Below are 19580 nucleotides of genomic sequence, written 5' to 3'. Positions count from 1 at the left end.
AGTTATAAAACATTCATAATCTAATATTTAATATGCTCCTTACTCTCAACGAATGACACTATTTTATCATAAGTCAAGATTGTAAGAAATAGAAAATCAAGACTAAAAAGTTCAACTCAGAATTATATGAAGGTTGTTATGAGTTAATTGTCACTTATTAGGGATATATATGTCATATGTTAATTGTCATAAAGAAACAATATGAAAATTATAAGAGATATTTATTTATAGTTGAAAATTATTTATGAAAATAGGAGTACAAATTATATATTTTAATATGTTTATGTCGTACACATATTAGTGTAAAGAGTTTTCACACAATAAATTTATTTACTTTTATTAATATGTAATTTATTTTAATGTAAAAAATTTCAAATTTGATGTTTTATGAAAAATTGGTATGAGTATTTATGTCCTCATAGTAAGAAGTTCTTTACTTATATTAAGAGGAATATTACTTGAAATAAGTTATCAAGCATATTAGTTGTAATACGTTAATATGATTTTTGTAGATAGACATCACGTAATTCAATTTTTTAGGTCTTAACAATCATTCATTTAGAATGACTTTTAGACCTATAAAAATCAATAATATGTTGTGAAAATAAAAATTTATCCTATATTTTTTAATAGATATTTTTGGTTTGATAAAAATTTTACATTATATATATAAAAAATATTAACGAAGTGTAATATGATAGAAAATATGGGTTCATATTAAATGTCACATCATTAGGATACACATTAGGAAAATATATTTGATTGTTTTGTCATTAGAAAGCTATTACAGTTTCTTGATATCCTAACATAGAAAGAAGCATTCTAGAACCTTTACGAATTGACAAATTTGTCCTTGGTCGTCCTTAATTTTACTCTTCTATGTAATAAATATATATATATATATACTAGATATGAAAGGGCCCCTTAATGGGCCCAATATTTCAATCTTAAATTTATTATTTTGTGATTAAATATTAAAATACATATCTGTGTCGCGAACTTTCTCCCATACCATGCTTTCTTGATCGTTCATCATGATTAACTATTTAAAACTCATTTAATCATAACGTTTTCTTTCCTACCACAAATAATAACCTTGAATTCATAATTCAAATTCAAGGTAGAGCTAAGAGTTAAGTCTTGAGAGTTCTTTCAAATCCTTTTTAGAAAGTTCCTGTGATTCTTTTGACGAGTCTTCTTTAATTTCTAATATGTTTCAAAACTCAAGTAAGTGAGTATGAGAATGACGAAAATGTATTAATGAGTCTACATTATCATCGAGATCCTTCATATCATGAATCATAACTCTTTATATCATAATTCAAATATAAGAAAGAGCTAAGAGTAGAGTTTAAGAAATTCTTTGAGTTCAATTGTGAATCCTTTGGGATCAACTATTGATTTGGGCTAAGTTTTGCTGAAGTGAGTATAAAAACTAGAAAAATAATATACATGAATTCCGTATTGTTATTTAGACCCTCTAGTCAAGTCGTTCATGCCCATAAATTTGGTATGAACTTCATAAGTTGAGTATCTTTGAGAGGAGTAGTATCTTAAGGTCTAAGATTGAGTTCCTAATATATTAGGGATTATATTCCTAATCATGGGGCTACTACATGTTACCCACGGAGGTCCTTGAGTTGAGAAATTCATGCCTATACACTACAACAAACTCGATTATCAGGAACAACTAACTTCGTCATTTATAAACCATATTTCGTAACTAAAAATCTTGTGAGACGAAAAATAATTAGTCACTAAAAGTATATAAAAACAATTTAGTGATTCATCTTTGAAACTATTATATTAACTGCAAAAATAAAAATCGTCACCATATCCTTAAAAGGTTGTGACAAATTTAATTGTTGTAAAAAGTACGTATTTTTTAGTTAATAGTATGTTCTGTCACTAAAAAGGTTATTACTACCTACAAAATTATATTGTCGCTAGTTATTTTATATCAACCAGTGACAAATAAATTTTCTGTATAGTTAAATGTATTTCGTAGTTGAAGAAAATCTAACTTCGTCACTAATGACTATATTTAATATACAAAAGATTAATTTGTTCTTAATGTATTAAGAATAAATCTATCACTACAAAATAAAATTTATTTTTCTATGATAAAAAAGTTTATTTTCCTATGGTATATATATATATATATATATATTTATAGAGAGAGAGTCATAATCATAAAAGAACAGTACTAGAGCCATCCCTTAGGATCCCACATGTGCAATGAGTAAGAGAAGTCCTATACCCTTCCTCACACTATGTAGTAGCCTTCAAGACAACCCTAATAAGAGTTCACACACTTAACATGTTCATTTACTTTTACCTTAGGGAAAGAAGTGCAATAACCGAAATGAGACCATGTGAGCTACATGGAATCTGGTGTTCTATTCCGACACCGAAAATAGAGGGTTAACACTTGCCTAAGAAGTAACCATTCGTACGTAGCTATCAAGGTGAATCCACTAAGCTAGAGTCCTATGTGTGCACATAGTTAAGGGTTAAGGAGATTGTTTCTAGAAACCTTGATTTATAACATGAAGGTTTCCACCTTATGAGACAACACATAAATAGGGAATCCGGACTTACTAACGTGAGGAAACCCATGTGGAGGCCGGACTTACTAACGTGAGACCTCCATCTCATTTAAATGCCCTTTCAATGCTAAGCAATTATTCCCTTTAGTAATCATAGTATTTCGTCGAAACAAGTTCACATTAGTCTCTTTTAGACCCTTATGTAAACATCTTATCATATCTAGCTCATAGGTCATCACAAGTGAGAACAATCATTTCACTTTAGACACCACCTCATAAGTGAGTAAACCTTTCATTTAACAGTTTATTATAATCATGAGAAACTACTATCAATCATATAATAATCATACCATAACATACCTGCATAACTCGTAACCAGTTCAATAGTCTAGGTTTAAGGATGAGGAATATATAGCATCAACATCACAACCACACATTAGACCTAGAAGCATTACTATCTAAGTAACTCATAATTCATAACTGAATCCAAGAAGAACCAATCAACATACCTCATTTCTCTTCCAAGAACCTTCGTACTTACATTACCAACAATACATAACAAATTACATAAACAAGGTAAATTCAAGAAGAAATTACATAATTAACAACAATGTTGTCAATCTATATGTTCATAATCTTCATATTCAATATATCAATTCAATGTTTTCATGAAATTGGGGGAAAGACATTGGTCTGGGGAACTCTTTTTGGAAATCATAACCATCAATATTAAACAACATTAATTCATCTTTATTTATCACAATTGATTCATAATTTTGTTTTTCAAAAAAGACCTATGTGTAGAAAAAAAAACCTAGAAAGACGAAAATCCCTCAACAAACCTCCTATAGTAACCAGCCATCCCCAGAAAACTTCGGGTGTCGGTAGGACTCAAAGGTCTAGGAAAAATTTTGACAATTCCCGTCTTGCTTGGATAAGCCTTTACCCCTTCACTATAGACAATGTGACCAAGAAAGGAAACAGATCTCAACCAAAACTCACACTTGCTAAACTTAGCTAAAAGTTGGTTATCCTTGAGAAATTTCAATATTATCAAGTGTCTCATATGATCATTCTCACTCCTATAGTATATCAAAATGTCATCAATGAAGACAATCATAAAAAAATCAAGATACTTTCAAAAAACTCGATTCATAAAGTCCATGAATGTCGGCGGGGCATTTGTTAGACCAAATGACATGACTACGAATTTAAAGTCACAATATATTTTTCGTAATGACGTTTTCTTAATATCAACCTCTCTCACTCTATGTTGATGATAACTCAAACACAAGTCAATCTTTAAAAAGTTACTCGCTCCTTGGAGTTGATCAAAGAAGTCATCAATCCGAGGAAGCGGGTACTTATTCTTTATACTGACTTTGTTCAATTGTCCATAGTCTATACACATTCTTAAAGACCCATCCTTATTCTTCAAAAATAATATCGGGGCATGCATTGAGATATGCACAGTTGAATAAAGACCTTATCTGTCAAATCTTTGAGTTGAGCCTTTAACTCCTAGAATTCGGCGGGGGCCATCCAATAAAGAGGGATTGAAATATGTTGTGTATCCGGCAATAAATCTATGCCAGGTCAATCGCCCGTTCGGGAGGAGTTCCGAGAAGGTCATCGGGAAAGACCTTTAGAAATTCCCTCACTACCGGTATTGACTCTATGGGAGAGACCTCGAATTCAATATCCCTAACTTTTACTATGTGGTAGAGACAACCCTTTGCAATCAATTCACATGATTTTAGACAGGAAATGATCCCTTAGGGCTTGAGTTTCCACCCTTCCACTCAAAAATGGGTTCATTTGGAAATTGAAATTTGACTACCCTTGTCCTACAATCAACAGAGGTAAAGCAATCATGCAACCAATCCATTCCCAAAATGACATCAAAATCTAGCATATCAAGTTCTATCAAGTCAACTAATGTAACTCTATTGGGCAAGGAAATAGGACAACCTTTATAGACTCTATTACCCACCACGGAATCACCAACCGTGGTAGAAACTTAAAAAGGTTCGTCTAATATGTTGGGTGGTGTATCAAAATTCATGGCTAAAAGAGAGGTCACAAATAAAAATTTAGATCCTGATCAAACAAAGCATATACATCAAAATAAAATAAGTGTAACATACCGGTAACCACGTACGGTGAGCTCTCTTGGTCATCTCGGGAATGGAGAGCGTAAAAGTGATTCCTCTTAGGAGCATCCGATGGGGCACTTGCTTTATCTTGAGCATTTTTCCTTCCTTGAGTCTTCATCCTAGGGAAAATTTTCATTATGTGACCACTTTTTCCACAACATAGCAATTACTCATGCCAACTAGGCACTTACCATCATGTTTTCTACCGCATTTTAAACAAAGAGGCTTTCCAACATAAGAACTACCACCTTTCCCATGTTGGGGCTTGGGAGTAAACACCTTACTCTTTTTTACCCTTAGATAATTAGGAGGACATTAGTTAGAAAACCTCCTTTTGAACCTTTGTTTGTCTTGCACCTCAAATTTTGTTTTGAAAGAATTTCCATCTTTGGTTCTTACCTTTTTCAATTCCCTACCAACTTGCCTAAGCTTTTTCTTCTCAATTTGTTCGGCATGAACCATGAGAAGAGATATGTCCATGCTAAGAATCAACATAGACGACCTAGACTCATTAACCACAAGGTCAGATATCCCCATAACAAATTTATTCATCTTAGCTCTAGAATCCGCAATTATAGTAGGAGCATACTTGGATAGTTGAATGAACTCGAGACTATACTCCTTCACGCTCATACCTCCTTTACCAAGGTAATGAATTCTTACATTTTCCTCTCCCTTAGTTCCAAGGTTAAGAACCTATCAAGGAAAGACGTTTAGAAAGCTCCCCAAGTAATCCTTCCTTCAATAACCAACCTCCCATCCTTCCATTGCTTATACCGAACTTCCGCCACGTCTTTGAGTTAGTAGGCGAATAGTTCCTCCTTTCTTGAGAAGACACACCCATAGCATCAACAACTTTGAACACTTCATCAATGAACTCTTGTGGATCCTCCTCCACCTTAGAACCATCGAAAGTAGGGATTCATCGTTGTGAAATTCCTAATCTTTGAAGAGGTGGTATTAGCATTGAGGTTCACTTGAACCCTTGCATCCTTAGAAACTTGAGTATCCAAAACTCGAGTAAAGCTATATATGACCGAACTTATCTCAACGTTAGACATAGTCTCTTCTTTAGTAGGAACTTGAGCAAATTCTCCTATCCGGCCCTTCGAGCATTGTTCCTCCTTGTATTCATTTCCTATAAGCACAATAAAAGGATTATAAGAAAGGACTAAATAGGTCTAGGACTCTTAGGCATGACTAAGGAATAATAAGAGAGTGAAAGTTCCTAAGCATTACATAGTCTCTTATCCATAAGTGTGGAGCGCTTCAAAATAATGAATAAGGTCCTACATATATGTTGTTTAGTGAGACTTCAATCCTAAGGTTTAATTTAACCTAATGCTGTCATACCAAGTTTGTAATAACCCAAAGTACACCCTAGATGTTACCGGGGTCGTCGTTCTCGAAGAGGACTAAGACAAGTCTCTTAGCATTCATCATCACATATCATAGGTCAAAAGTGCAAAAAAATTTAAAACTTTTGTATATACTTAGTGAGGTTTACATGGACATCTCACATAGGAAGCTTAGTTAGGCATCTCGCTGAGACAACATAATAGTACATAAGAATTTAGTCTAAATGTCTGTCTCAAATTAAATCATCTATAAAGTGAATCAAAATAATTTGGGCATAGCTCTTAGTCTATTACAATATGCCCATATTGTCTACAAGAAAGTCTCAACATGAGAATAGAACAGTTGTCTCAAAATATAGACAAAACTAATAAGGCTTGATGAGTGGCTCTATCCTCGGAACTCATGAGGACTCACCAATTGACTTAGAAAAGGTCCAAGTCTTCTTCTCCAATAGACACGAATCTACATAATGGACCAAACTTAAAATATTGGGGGGGAAATGGAAGAAATATGGGTAAGTACAACCACATGTACTAAGTATAACTCCTATGCGCAAAATCATCAATGCATGAGAAAAGGACAATTTAGTCAAAATCATGCTTTCTATCAATGCATATATAAAAAGAATAATATGTGAAATCCACATAATAACAACCCAACATGTATATCACCCAAGCAATACTTGTGCAACGCCAAAGATAGTACCCCATAATCCTATCCAAGATTAAGTATCACTTTAAGTAATCCACTTTATACTTATAACATATTATTTAAAGTCATCATACCATGATTAATACATTAATATTACTCATATCTTATCTACATAATCATAATCATAGTCATAATCATAAAAGAACAATACTAGAACCATCACTTATGATCCCACATGTGCAAAAAGTAAGAGAAGTCCCTTACCCTCCCTAACTCTATGTTGTATCCTTCAAGACAACCCTAATAAGACTTCAATACTTAACATGTTCCTTTATTTTTACCTTAGGGAAAGAAGTGCAATAACCGACATGAGACCATATGAGCTACATGGAATATGGTGTTCTACTCGTACACCCAAAAGAGAGGGTTAACACTTAAGGATGAACATTTGTACATAGCTATCTAGGTGGATCCACTAACCTAGATCCCTATGTGGACCCATAGTTAAGGGTCTAGGAGATTGTTTCTAGAAACATTAATTTACTAAAGTGGAGGTTTACATCTCATGAGACAACACATAATTAGGGAAACCAGACTTACTAATGTGAGGATTCCCACGTGGGAGGCTAGACTTATTAACGTGAGACCACCATCTCATTTACATGCCCTTTTGTTGCTAAGCAATTATTCCCTTCAGTAATCATATTATTGCATCATACAAGTTCATATTAGTCTCTTCCAGACCCCTATGTAAAAAACTTATCATATCTAGCTCATAGGTCATCACAAGTGAGAACAATCCTTTCACCTTAGACACCACCTCATAACTGAGTAAATCTTTCACTTAACACTTTATTATAATCATGAGAAACTAATTTCACTCATATAATAATAATACCATAACATACTAACACAATTGAAACAAATTCAATAGTCAAGGGTTATGGATGAGGATACTTTGCATCAACATCATAACCACACATTAGACCAGAAGTATTACTATCTAAGTAACTCATAATTCCTAACAGAATCCAAGAAGAACTAATCAACATACCTCATTGCCCTTCCAAGAACCTTCATACCTACATTACCAAGAATACATAACCAATTACATAGACACAGTAAAATCAAGAAGAAATACATAATTAATAACAATATAGTCAATCTACATGTTCATAATCTTCACAATTAACCATATCAATTCAAGGTTTTCATGAAATTATGGGAAAGACATGGGTGTAGGGAAATATGATATAAAATTATCTATAACCATCAATATATACTTAAAAAACATTAATTTATCATAATTTATCAATATTGATTAATAATTTTATTTTTAAAAAAAGAACCATGTGTAGAAGAAAAACCTAGATTTTAGGGATTTGGAAATCATCTTTTGCAGGGACCTCTTGGGGTAAAGAATCCCTAGAGTGAAATAAACCATACCTTAGAGATTATTAAGCCACGAAATCGGGTTGGAAACTTGAAGGCTTGATCTTCTTCTTGGAGCTCTATTAGTCTTCAATGGAGGCTTGGAGGAAGAGAGACTTTGGAGAGATGAGAGTGATTTTTGATTTCAACTTTTGAGACTTGATTTGGGTGTTAAAATTGAAATATATGTGACCATAAGACCTTTTATATTCAACCACTTAATTACCCAAAATACCCTTCACTTAAATTAATCTTTTTGTGAAGTCAAAATGCTTAAAATATGGCCTTTACGAATAAGGAAAGTAGCTGCGCATCGTGGGGTTAATTTCACGATTTATTTTTTAAATCCGTGTTGAGGCAGTGAACCTCATGTAGTCCCCAGCCGTGAGGCTATGTTTGAATCCCTATATGATGGTTGCGCGTTGCGCAGCAACCACAAAATTTCTATCTGCACCCAGGCTGCTTTGGCAGCCTGCTCGCCCATGTTCGGGTCCTCCCCAAGAACCCTTCCGGTGGTCCTTGGGGTATCGTGAATGTACATTTTCACTCTATATAATAAATTTTACCTATTTAAACTCTTTTTACAAGTTTTAGACTCAATATGTTCCTCCGAAACCTTCACCAAACATTGGACGCATACTAATTCAATTTAGCTAGTTTTCGGACATCAAGGTCTTTCTTTTATGCTATGGATCCAATACTTCTCAAACAAGTTATTTACTCTATTTTAGGTCCTAAACCGTAATTATAAACATATGAAGCTCTATTATGGTTCATGGATATTACGGAGTTTTACAATATCCCCCCTTAGGAACATTCGTTCCCGAATGACACCTTAAACCGTCTATTGGGAATAAGGAATAGACTAAAGACTAGCAGCCAACCAACCAGCAATATTATAGGAGTTACAGATCATAGGAGGAATTTCAACTCCTTTTAACATATAATCATAGCATTAACACAAAGGAATTTAATCCACAACTCATGACACGTAAGAGCTCATCATTTAAATCACATAAGGATGATATGAGCTCAACATGAACAATTTTAAAGAGTTGACATGCTAATTTCTTATCAATACAACACCAAAATGTGCCCAAAACACTTCTGATGAAAGCAATATAGAACACTACATATTTAAGTGCAAGTTAATAATGAGAGTCATACTTCACGAAAACTACATTTAGGCATCAATTTCTACAAGAATATGCACATACTAGATAAACATAATAAGTTCAACATTATCCATATAACTCATTTACGAGAAAGCTACTAACCTTAACTTTTAACAGGAGTAGGGGGAAAGAGATGAGGATAGAGGGTCTTAATGTAAGCCTCGACCTCCCATGTTGCACCCTCAATAAGGTGGTTCCTCCATAGAATTTTTACGGAGCCAAGCTCCTTATTCCTCAATCGCTTAACTTGGCCATCCAAAATTTCAACAAGGACCACTTCATAAAAAAGATCCTCTTTTACCCCTAAACCTTCTAGATGGAGGATCGACACAGGATCACCTATACATTTGTTGAGCATATACACATGGAACATCGAATAAAACGAGGCCAATTCAATTGGCAAGTCAAACTCATATTCAAATTCCCCTAGCCTTTTAAAAATCTTATAAGGTCCTATATAACGGGGGCTAAGCTTCTCTTTCTTTTCAAACCTCATCACCCCTTTCATGAGTGAAATTTTCAAATAGACCCAATCTCCTACTTCGAATTCAAGGTCATTCTTTCTATTGTCGGTATAAGATTTTTGCCGACTATAAGCCGTCTTCAACCTCTCTCTTATGAGTCAAACCTTCTCCGTGGCATCAAACATTATTTCGGGACCAAGAAGAGCAAACTCACCACTTCAAACCATCCAATCGGGGACCGACACATCCTACCATAAAGGACTTCAAAAGGTGCCATACTAATACTTGTATGGTAGCTATTGTTGTAGGAGAATTCTATCAAAGGAAGGTGATCATCCCAATTCCCTTTGAAATCGATCACACAAGCCCTCAACATATCTTCAAGAGTTTGGATGGTGTGCTCCGCTTGTCCATCCATTTGAGGGTGGAAAGCGGTGCTAAGAATAATATGGGTACCAAGCCCGATTTGGAAAGATATTAAAAAGTGGAAGGTAAATTGGGACATCTATCCAAAATATTCGAGAAGGGGGTCCCATGCAACTTCACAATCTCTCGAACATACAATTTAACATACTGCTCCGCCGAGTAATAAACATTTATAGGAAGGAAATGGTCTGACTTATTAAACGTATCCACTATGACCCAAATGGATTCATGTTGCTGATGTGTTCGAGGCAATCCTACCACAAAGTCTATGTTGACGTCTTCCCACTTCCAAGTGGGAATGTCAATATCTTGTGTTAGACCACCCGGTCCTTGATTCTCGGCTTTGACTTGTTAACAATTTGGGCACCTCAACACGAACTTAGCTACCTCTCTTTTTATTCTATTCCACCAATAGATATCATGCAAGTCACAATACATCTTGGTGGCCCCCCAATTGATGGAGTATGAGGAGCCATGGGCCTCATCCATGATTTCCTCCCTTAAAACATCCACATCGGGCACAAATTCCCTTGGTACTTAAGTACCCCATCCTCCCCTTGGGAGAAAGATTCATTATTCTTGTTAAGGACCCATTCTTTCAACTCCATCAATATAGGATCAAGATGTTGGTTGGAATTCACATCAACCACTAGATATGACTCAGAGTTATGACGGACCATGAAACCACCCTTTGAAGATTCTTCTAGTCGGACACTCAACCTTTCCAACCTATGAACCTCATTCACAAATTCTTTCTTACCATCACCCACATGAGCCACACTACCCATGTACACTTGTCTTAGCGCATCCGCAACCACATTAGCTTTTCCGGGGTGATAGAGGAAACTCATGTCATCATTCTTTAGAATTTTTAACAATCTTTGTTGTCAAAGATTCAAGTCCTTTTGAGTGAATACATGTTGTAGAATCTTGTGATAGGTGAACACATCAATATGTATTCCATAGAGATAATGCCTCCAAAATTTTAAGGAAAACACCAAGGCCGCAAGTTCAAGGTCTTGAGCTGGATAATTCTTCTCAAGTGTCTTGAGTTATCTAGAGGCATACGCTATGAATTTTCCATGTTGTATGAGCACACATCCTAGAACCACTAGGGAGGCATCATAATAAATCACAAAACCTTCGGTATCTTCAAGTAGTGTCAATACCAGAGCGGAGGTGAGTCTATCTTTTGATAATTGGATACTCTTCTAACACAATTTCGACCATTAGAATTTGGACTTCTTTTTGGTTAAGACCATTAATGGAGTCTAGGACAACTTTTGACCATTTTCGTCTTCCTTGTATCAACCTGTACCCCTTCACTAGAGACAATGTGACCAAGAAAGGTAACCGATTTCAACCAAAACTTACACTTTCTAAACTTAGCAAAAAGTTGTTTATCCTTGAGAACTTGCAAAACTATTCTCAAGTGTCTCATATGATCATTCTCACTCCTAGATTATATCAAAATGTCATCAATAAAGACAATCACAAACAAATAAAGATACTTTCTAAAAACTCGATTCATAAGGTCCATGAATGCCAGTGGAGTATTTGTTAGACCAAATGGTACGACTTGGAATTCAAGGTGACCAAATCTTGTTCGGAAAGCCATTTTCAGAATATCAACCTCTCTCATTCAAAGTTGACGATAACCCGACCTCAAGTCAATTTTTAAAAAGTAACTCGCTCTTTGGAGTTGATCAAACAAGTCATCAATCCTAGGGAGAAGGTACATATTTTTTATAGTGACTTTGTTCAATCGATAATAGTCGATACACATTCTCAAGACCCATCGTTCTTATTCACAAACAATATCGGGCATTCCATGGAGATATGCTCGGTTGTATAAAGCTTTGGTCTAACAAATCTTTGAGTTGAGCCTTTAACTCCTTCATTTCATCTGGGGCCACACGTTAAGAAGGTATTGAAATAGGTTGTGTATCCGGCAATAAATCTATGCCAAAGTCAAACTCCCATTGGGGAGGAATTCTGAAAAGGTCATCGGGAATGAACTCCGGAAATTCCCTCACTACGGGTACCGACTCTATCAGAGGGACCTCAAATTAAAGATCCTTAACTCTTACTATGTTGTAAAGACAACCCTTTGCAATCAATTTGCATATTTTAGACATGAAATGATCTTATTACTAGGGTTTGAGTTGCTACCCTTCCACTCAAAAATGGGTTCATTTGGAAATTGAAATTTGACTACCCTTGTCTCAAAATCAATAGAGGCAAAGAAAGCACGCAAACAATCTTTTCCCAATATTATATCAAAATTGAGCATATCAAGTTCTATCAAGTCATCTGATGTAACTCTATTGGGCAAGGTAATAGGACAAACTTCATAGACTCTATTAACCACTACGGAATCACCCACCTAGGTAGAAGTCGAAAAGGTTAGACTAATATGTCGGGTAGTATATCAAACTTCATGGCTACAAGAGTGGTGTCAAATGAAAATGTAGCTGTCGGATCTAACAAAGCATAAACATCAAAAGAAAATAATTGTAACATACTTGTAACCATGTCCAGTGAACTCTGTTGATCACCTTGGGATCGGAGTGCATAAAAGCGATTCCTTTTAGGAGCATCCGGATTTGGGGAACTAGCTTGAGCTTGAGCATTTTCCCTTTCTTGAGTCCTCATCCTAGGGCAATCTCTCTTCACGTGACCACTTTTGCCACAAACATAGCAATTACTCGTGCAAACTAGGCACTTATCATCACGTTTTCTACCACATTTTTAGCAAAGAGGCTTCTCAACATAAGAACCACCATGTTTCCCCTCTTGGGGCATGGGTGTAGACACCTTACTCTTTTTGACACTAGTAGCATTATGAGGGCCTTGGTTTAAAACCTCCTTTTGAACCTTGGTTTGTCTTGCACCTCAAATTTAGTTTTGGAAGAATTCCCATCTTCGATTCATACCTTTTTCAACTCCCTTCAATGTTGCTTAAGTTTTTTCTCCTTAATTTGTTCGGCATGAACAATGAGACGAGAGATGTCCATGCTATGAATCAACATAGATGACCTACACTCATTAACCACAAGGTCGTATATCCCCATAACAAATTTGTTCATCTTATCTCTAGAATCCACAACCATAGTAGGAGCATACTTGGATAGTTTAGTGAACTTGAGGCTATAATCCTTCATGCTCATACCCCCTTGACCAAGGTTGATGAATTCTTGCATTTTCATCTCCCTTAGTTCTAAAGGGAAAGAACCTATCAAGGAAAGTTGTTTAGAAAGTTCCCCAAGAAATTTGGCCTTCTATTACCGGCCTCTCATCCTTCCATTGCTCATACTAAACTTGAGACATGTATTTGAGTTGGTAGGCGGCTAGTTCCACCTTTTCTTGAGAATACACACCCATAGCATCAAGAACTTTTAACAATTCATCAATGAGCCCTTGTGGGTTCTCCTCCACCTTAGAACCATAAAAAGTAGGGGGTTTCATCCCTGTAAAATCTGTAATCCCTGAAGCTGTGGTATTAGCATTGGGATTCACTTGCAACCTTGCATCCCTAACAACTTGAGTATCCAACACTTGAGCAAAGCTATGTATGGCCGACCTTATCTCAACGATAGACATAGATTTTTCTTCAATAGGAACTTGAGTGTTTTAAAGAGCTTGAGGAAACCGCCTCATTCAAATTATCCTTTCCGGCCTTTCGATCATCATTCCTCCTTGTATGCATTTCCTATAAGCACCATAAAAGGATTATAAGAATGGACTAAATAGAACTACGACTCTTAGGCACGACTAAGGAATAAAAAGAGAGTAAAATTTCCTACGAATCACATAGTCTCTCATTCATAAGTGTGGCACGCTTTAAAATTATGAACCCTACATAGACGTGGTTTAGTGAGGCATTAATCCTATGGTTTACTTTAACCTAATGCTCTAATACCAAATTTTTAACGACACAGAGTACAGCCTAGTCTTTACCGACATCATCGTCCTCGAAGAGGACTAAGACAAGCCTCTTAGCATTCATCATCACATATCATAGGTCAAAAGTGAGGAAAAATTTAAAATTTTCATATATACATAGTGAGGTTTACAAAGACCTCTCACGTAGGAAGCTTACTTAGGCTTTTCGCTTAGGAAACATAATAATACATTACAATTTAGTCTAAATATTTGTCTCACATTAAACCATCTATAAATTGAATCACTATAGATTGGTGATAGCCCTTAGTCTATTACAATATGCCCATATAGGCTATAAGAATGTTTTAACATGACCATGGAATAATTGTCTAAAAACATAGACAAAACTCATAAGTCTTGCTGAGTGCCTCTATCCTCGCAACTCATGAGGACTCACCAGGAGAGATCCAAGTCTTCTTCTCCAATAGCCACGAATCTACTTAATGGACCAAACTTAAAATATTTGGGGGGGAAAAGGCAGAAATATGGGTTAGTACAACTACATGTACTAAGTATGACTCCAATGCACTAAAACATTAATGCATGAGAAAGGGACAATTTAGTCAAAATCATGATTTCTACCAATTTAACACAACATGCATATATAATAAGCATAAAAAGTCAATTCAACATAATAGCAACCCAACATGTAGATCGCCCTAGAAATACATGTGCAATTCCAAAGATAGAAACCCCATTATTCTATACAAGGCTAAGTATCACATTAAGCAACCCACTTCATGCTTACAACATATTCTCTTAAACTCATCTTACCATGATTAATACATGAATACCACTCATAGCTTATTAACATAATCATAATCATATTCATAATAACAAAAGAATAATACTAGAACCATCCCTTAGGATAACACATGTTCAATGGGTAAGATAAGTCTCATACCCTCACTCACCCTATGTAGTATCCTTCAAGAAAACTCTAATAAGAGTTCACATACTTAACTGGTTCATTTACTTTTACCTTATGGAAAGAAGTGCAATAACCAATATGTACCATGTGAGCTACATGGAATCCGGTGTTATAATCCCACAACGGAAAAAGAGGGTTAACCTTTGTCTTAGTTGCAACCTTTCGTTCGTAGCTATTTAGCTGGATCCACTAAGCTAGAGTCCTATGTGGCCACATAGTTAAGGGTCAAAGAGATTGTTGCTAGGAACCTTGAGTTACTAATGTGGAGGCTTCCATCTCATGATACAATATATAATTAGGGAATCCATACTTACTAACATGAGGATAACCATGTGGGAGGCCGGACTTACTAACGTGAGACGTTCATCTTATTTACATGCGCTTTCGGTGCTAAGAAATTATTTCCTTCCGTAATCATATTATTTCATCATACAAGTTCACATTAGTCTCTTCTACACCCTATGAAAACATCTTATTATATCTAGGTTATAGGTCATCGCAAGTGAGAACAATCTTGTCATTTTAGACACCACCTCATAAGTGAGTAGACCCTTCACTTAACACTTTATTATAATCATAAAAAATTACTTTCAATAAGATAATAAGCATACCATGTCATACATGCATAATTCATAACCAATTCAGTAGTCTAGGGTTTAAGGATGAGGAATACTTAGCATTAACATCCGAACCACACATTAAACCTAGAAGCATTACTATCTAAGTAACTCATAATTCATAACTGAATCCATGAAGAACCAATCATCATACCTCATTTCCCTTCCAAGAACCTTCGTACTTACATTATCAAGAATACATAACCAATTACATAAACAAGGTAAATTCAAGAAGAAATTACATAATTAACAACAATATAGTCAATATACATGTTCATAATCTTCACAGTTCACCATACCAATTCAAGGTTTCATGAAATTGGGTGAAAGATAGGGGTCTAGGAAAATATCATAGTATATCATCCATTAACTATCAATATATACTAATTTATCACAATTGATTCATAATTTCATTTTTCAAAGAAGACCCATGTGTAGAAGAAAAACGTAGATTTAGGGATTTGGAAATCATCTTTTGGAGGGACGTCTTGGGTAAAAGGATCCCAAGACTCAAAAAAATTGTACCTTAGAGATGATAAATCCATGAAATTAGTTTGGAAACTTGAAGGATTGACATTTATCTTGGAGCTCTATTGGTCTTCGATGGAGGTTTGGAGGAAGAGAGAGTTTGGGAGAGATGAGAGTGATTTTTTATTTCAAATTTTGAGAATTTATTTGGGTGTTAAAATTACCTAAAACTGACCCTAAGACCTTATAGATTCACTGATTAAATTACCAAAAATACCCCTAACTTAAATGAGTCTTTTTGTGAAGTCAAAATGCTTATAATACGACTTTTACAAAACAGGGATGTGGCTGAGCGTCACGGGGTTAATTTAACGATTTTTTTTGAAATCCGGTTTGAGGATGTGCCCTCATGTAGGCCCCGTATCGCGAGGCCATGTTGTAATCCATGCGTGATGGCTGCGCGTCGCGCAGCGGCCACCAAATTCCTGGCTGCACGCAGGCTGCTTTGGCAGCCTGCTCGCCCATGTTGGAGTCCTTCCAAAGGACCCTTCCGGTGGTCCTTGGTGTGCCGTAACTGTACGTTTTGACCATCTATACTATGTTTTACCTGATTAAAGTCTTTTTAAAAGTTTTAGACTCAATATGTTCTTCCAAAACCTTCACCAAAAATAGGGACGCCTACTAGTTCAATTTAGCTAGTTTTCGGATTTTAAGGCCTTTCTTTTATGCTATGGCCCAATACTTCTTAAACAAGTTATTTACACTATTTAAGGTCTAAAATAATCATTATAAAACAAATGAGACTCTATTATGGGTCATGGAAATTACGGGGTGTTACACCTAGATGATATGGTCATGTTTGGTACTACTCTGGAAAGTAGACCACCTTCTTTAGGTGTTGGGTTTTATGACACCGAATTCCACACTTATCTCTTGGGGATCTATTTCGGTTAATGCATGTGTTTCCGAGTGTAAAATGAATGACTAAAGGTAAATGAATATATACATTGATTAGGATGACTTGAAGGTTCTTATTAGGATAGGTAGGGGTATGGGACCCTCTCTAGACATTGCACAAGTTAACTATAAAGGGAGTAGTAGGATATCGTCTTGTGAACTATGTTATTATGAAGTATATGATGTTGACTTTACAGGATGATGCTATTACATGATGTTGGCTACATTGATGAACATGTGTTGGTCTAAGTTGCTATATGTAGTAATGAATATGACGATATATGTTGTAAGAAGCAAATCATGAATTATGATCTTCTATCTTGTTTACTTGATTATGTGGGGTTATGAGACTTCACATAAGCATTGCACTTGTAGGATTGAGATGACATTGTTGGTAAGGGTTTTGTATGATTATGTTGATATGTACTATTGAACTTGTTATGTTGATATGGTTCTTATGTTGAGTTGTCATGATTTTTAACATGACTTGTGTTATTGTGGTCCTTATATTGTACATGCTCTCTTGTATGTGCATTAAAGGCTTTCAAATGACTTCGGATGTTTTCTAAAGTAAAGGTCCCCTTTCATGCATTTTAAAAATGTTTTATATGCATTCTTTCCATACTTAGTACAAGAGGTGTACTAACCCATATTTCTATCAAAGTATTCTTATCAAATACATGATCAAATTATGGCTATCTCTTTTTCTATTTTAGCATTTCATGAAAAATACGAGTCTAAAACAACGCTAATAACAGTAATTTCAAATTTGATAATACCTTTTCATCGAGATAAAACTATTAAATCACACCCAAAATTAACTCCACACCACTTACACATATCATGCTTTAGCTACATTTCTAAACCATCACACACCTCATGCCAATACTTACGGAAATTCTTGTCCACTCAAATTATTCTGTATATTATAGGCTCATAACCTTCATGCACCATCAAAGGTCCATTTAACGTATCTTAATATTCTATGTAGTCCCATCAATAGAGGAGTATTAACCCCACTCTAGATTCTTAATAACCATGTAGAATTATATCTCACGTTGTGCATCATTCTTAAGTAATTTATCATAATTTAAGAAATCTAAACCCACGTAAAAGACTAAATTTTTCATACTTTAATGTTTGTCACCCAAAATGAAAATTCGATCTTTATGGAAGTCAATGATAACCTCTTAGTATGGCTGTACCGAACTAGTTCAAATCTCACAGTCATACCTAAATTAGTAGGAAAAAATAATACAACCTTTAACTATACCCTAAGGGTTTATACGAGAGGTCTTATTCTAAACATTTTAACTTTAGCCTCTAGATCAAAAAATTACGTGAAACTCCTCTTAGGTCCTTCAACAATCAAATGTAACCAAAATCCTGATTCAAATTATTCACAAGTCCTTCCAAATGCAAATACTCAAATCATATACAAACCATTATATATCATCCTTATACTCACTATCCAATTACACATATATATGACCTTCTCTAATGGTTACAGCAACCTAACCTCCCAAACTTTATTTGTTATTAACCCCATTTGTCTCCAAAAAATTCTCTAACCCAAAATATTAACAGAACTTTAATTTTTTGGTATGTTCAATCATTCACCGTCTAAACTTTGTCAATATCCCTTTTTTTCCTTCTTCCTCATTATATTAAACAACCCACAATGTAATATAAGATCTAAGATCCATGAGTGATTTACCTGAAACAACAATATTCTCCTTGTGCTTATGTTGTGATGATGCACAATGAGTTTTGACGTCCGCTCCCTTACCCAAACACTTATTCTTTCTACAAAATATTTACTCCCTAATTATTATGTAAGACTAATTATAAAAATAATAAAATTGGCCCACTATTAATTTTAATGTTATTTTCTTTAAGCATTAACTAAATAAATTATTAAAAGTACCCCCATTAATTTTATAATTGTAGTTATGAATTGTCCAAAATATACATTTAAAATCTATCGGAAAATATATTATGAAAAACAATGTTTTAGCATTCGAAACGACCAAAAGGGTCGTTACAATTTGTCACTACTATGCCTCCTTCTATGGAATCCATAAGATTGACTCCCAGACGTGCAAGCTTGTGCACACATTCGCAAACTCCTCTTTTCTTCTCCGAGATGGGAAGTACTTCCCATGGATAACATGCTTAAGGCACCAATAACCATATTAGCCTTACCTGGGTGGTAAAGAATACTCATGTCATAATCCTTGAGTAATTCCAACCATCTTCATTTTCTGAGGTTGAGCTCTTTCTTAGTGAACACATATTGGAGGCTCTTGTGATCAGTGAGTATATCCACTTGAACACCATATAAATAATGACGCCATAGCTTCAACGCAAACACTACTACAACTAATTCTAATCATGAGTTGGATAATTCTTCTCATGAACTTTCAACTGCCTTGAAGCATAAGCTATCAC

The sequence above is a fragment of the Solanum pennellii genome, chromosome 1, assembly GCF_001406875.1.
Source record: "Solanum pennellii chromosome 1, SPENNV200".
Taxonomy (NCBI): domain Eukaryota; kingdom Viridiplantae; phylum Streptophyta; class Magnoliopsida; order Solanales; family Solanaceae; genus Solanum; species Solanum pennellii.
Note: the sequence above shows the minus strand (reverse complement) of the source record.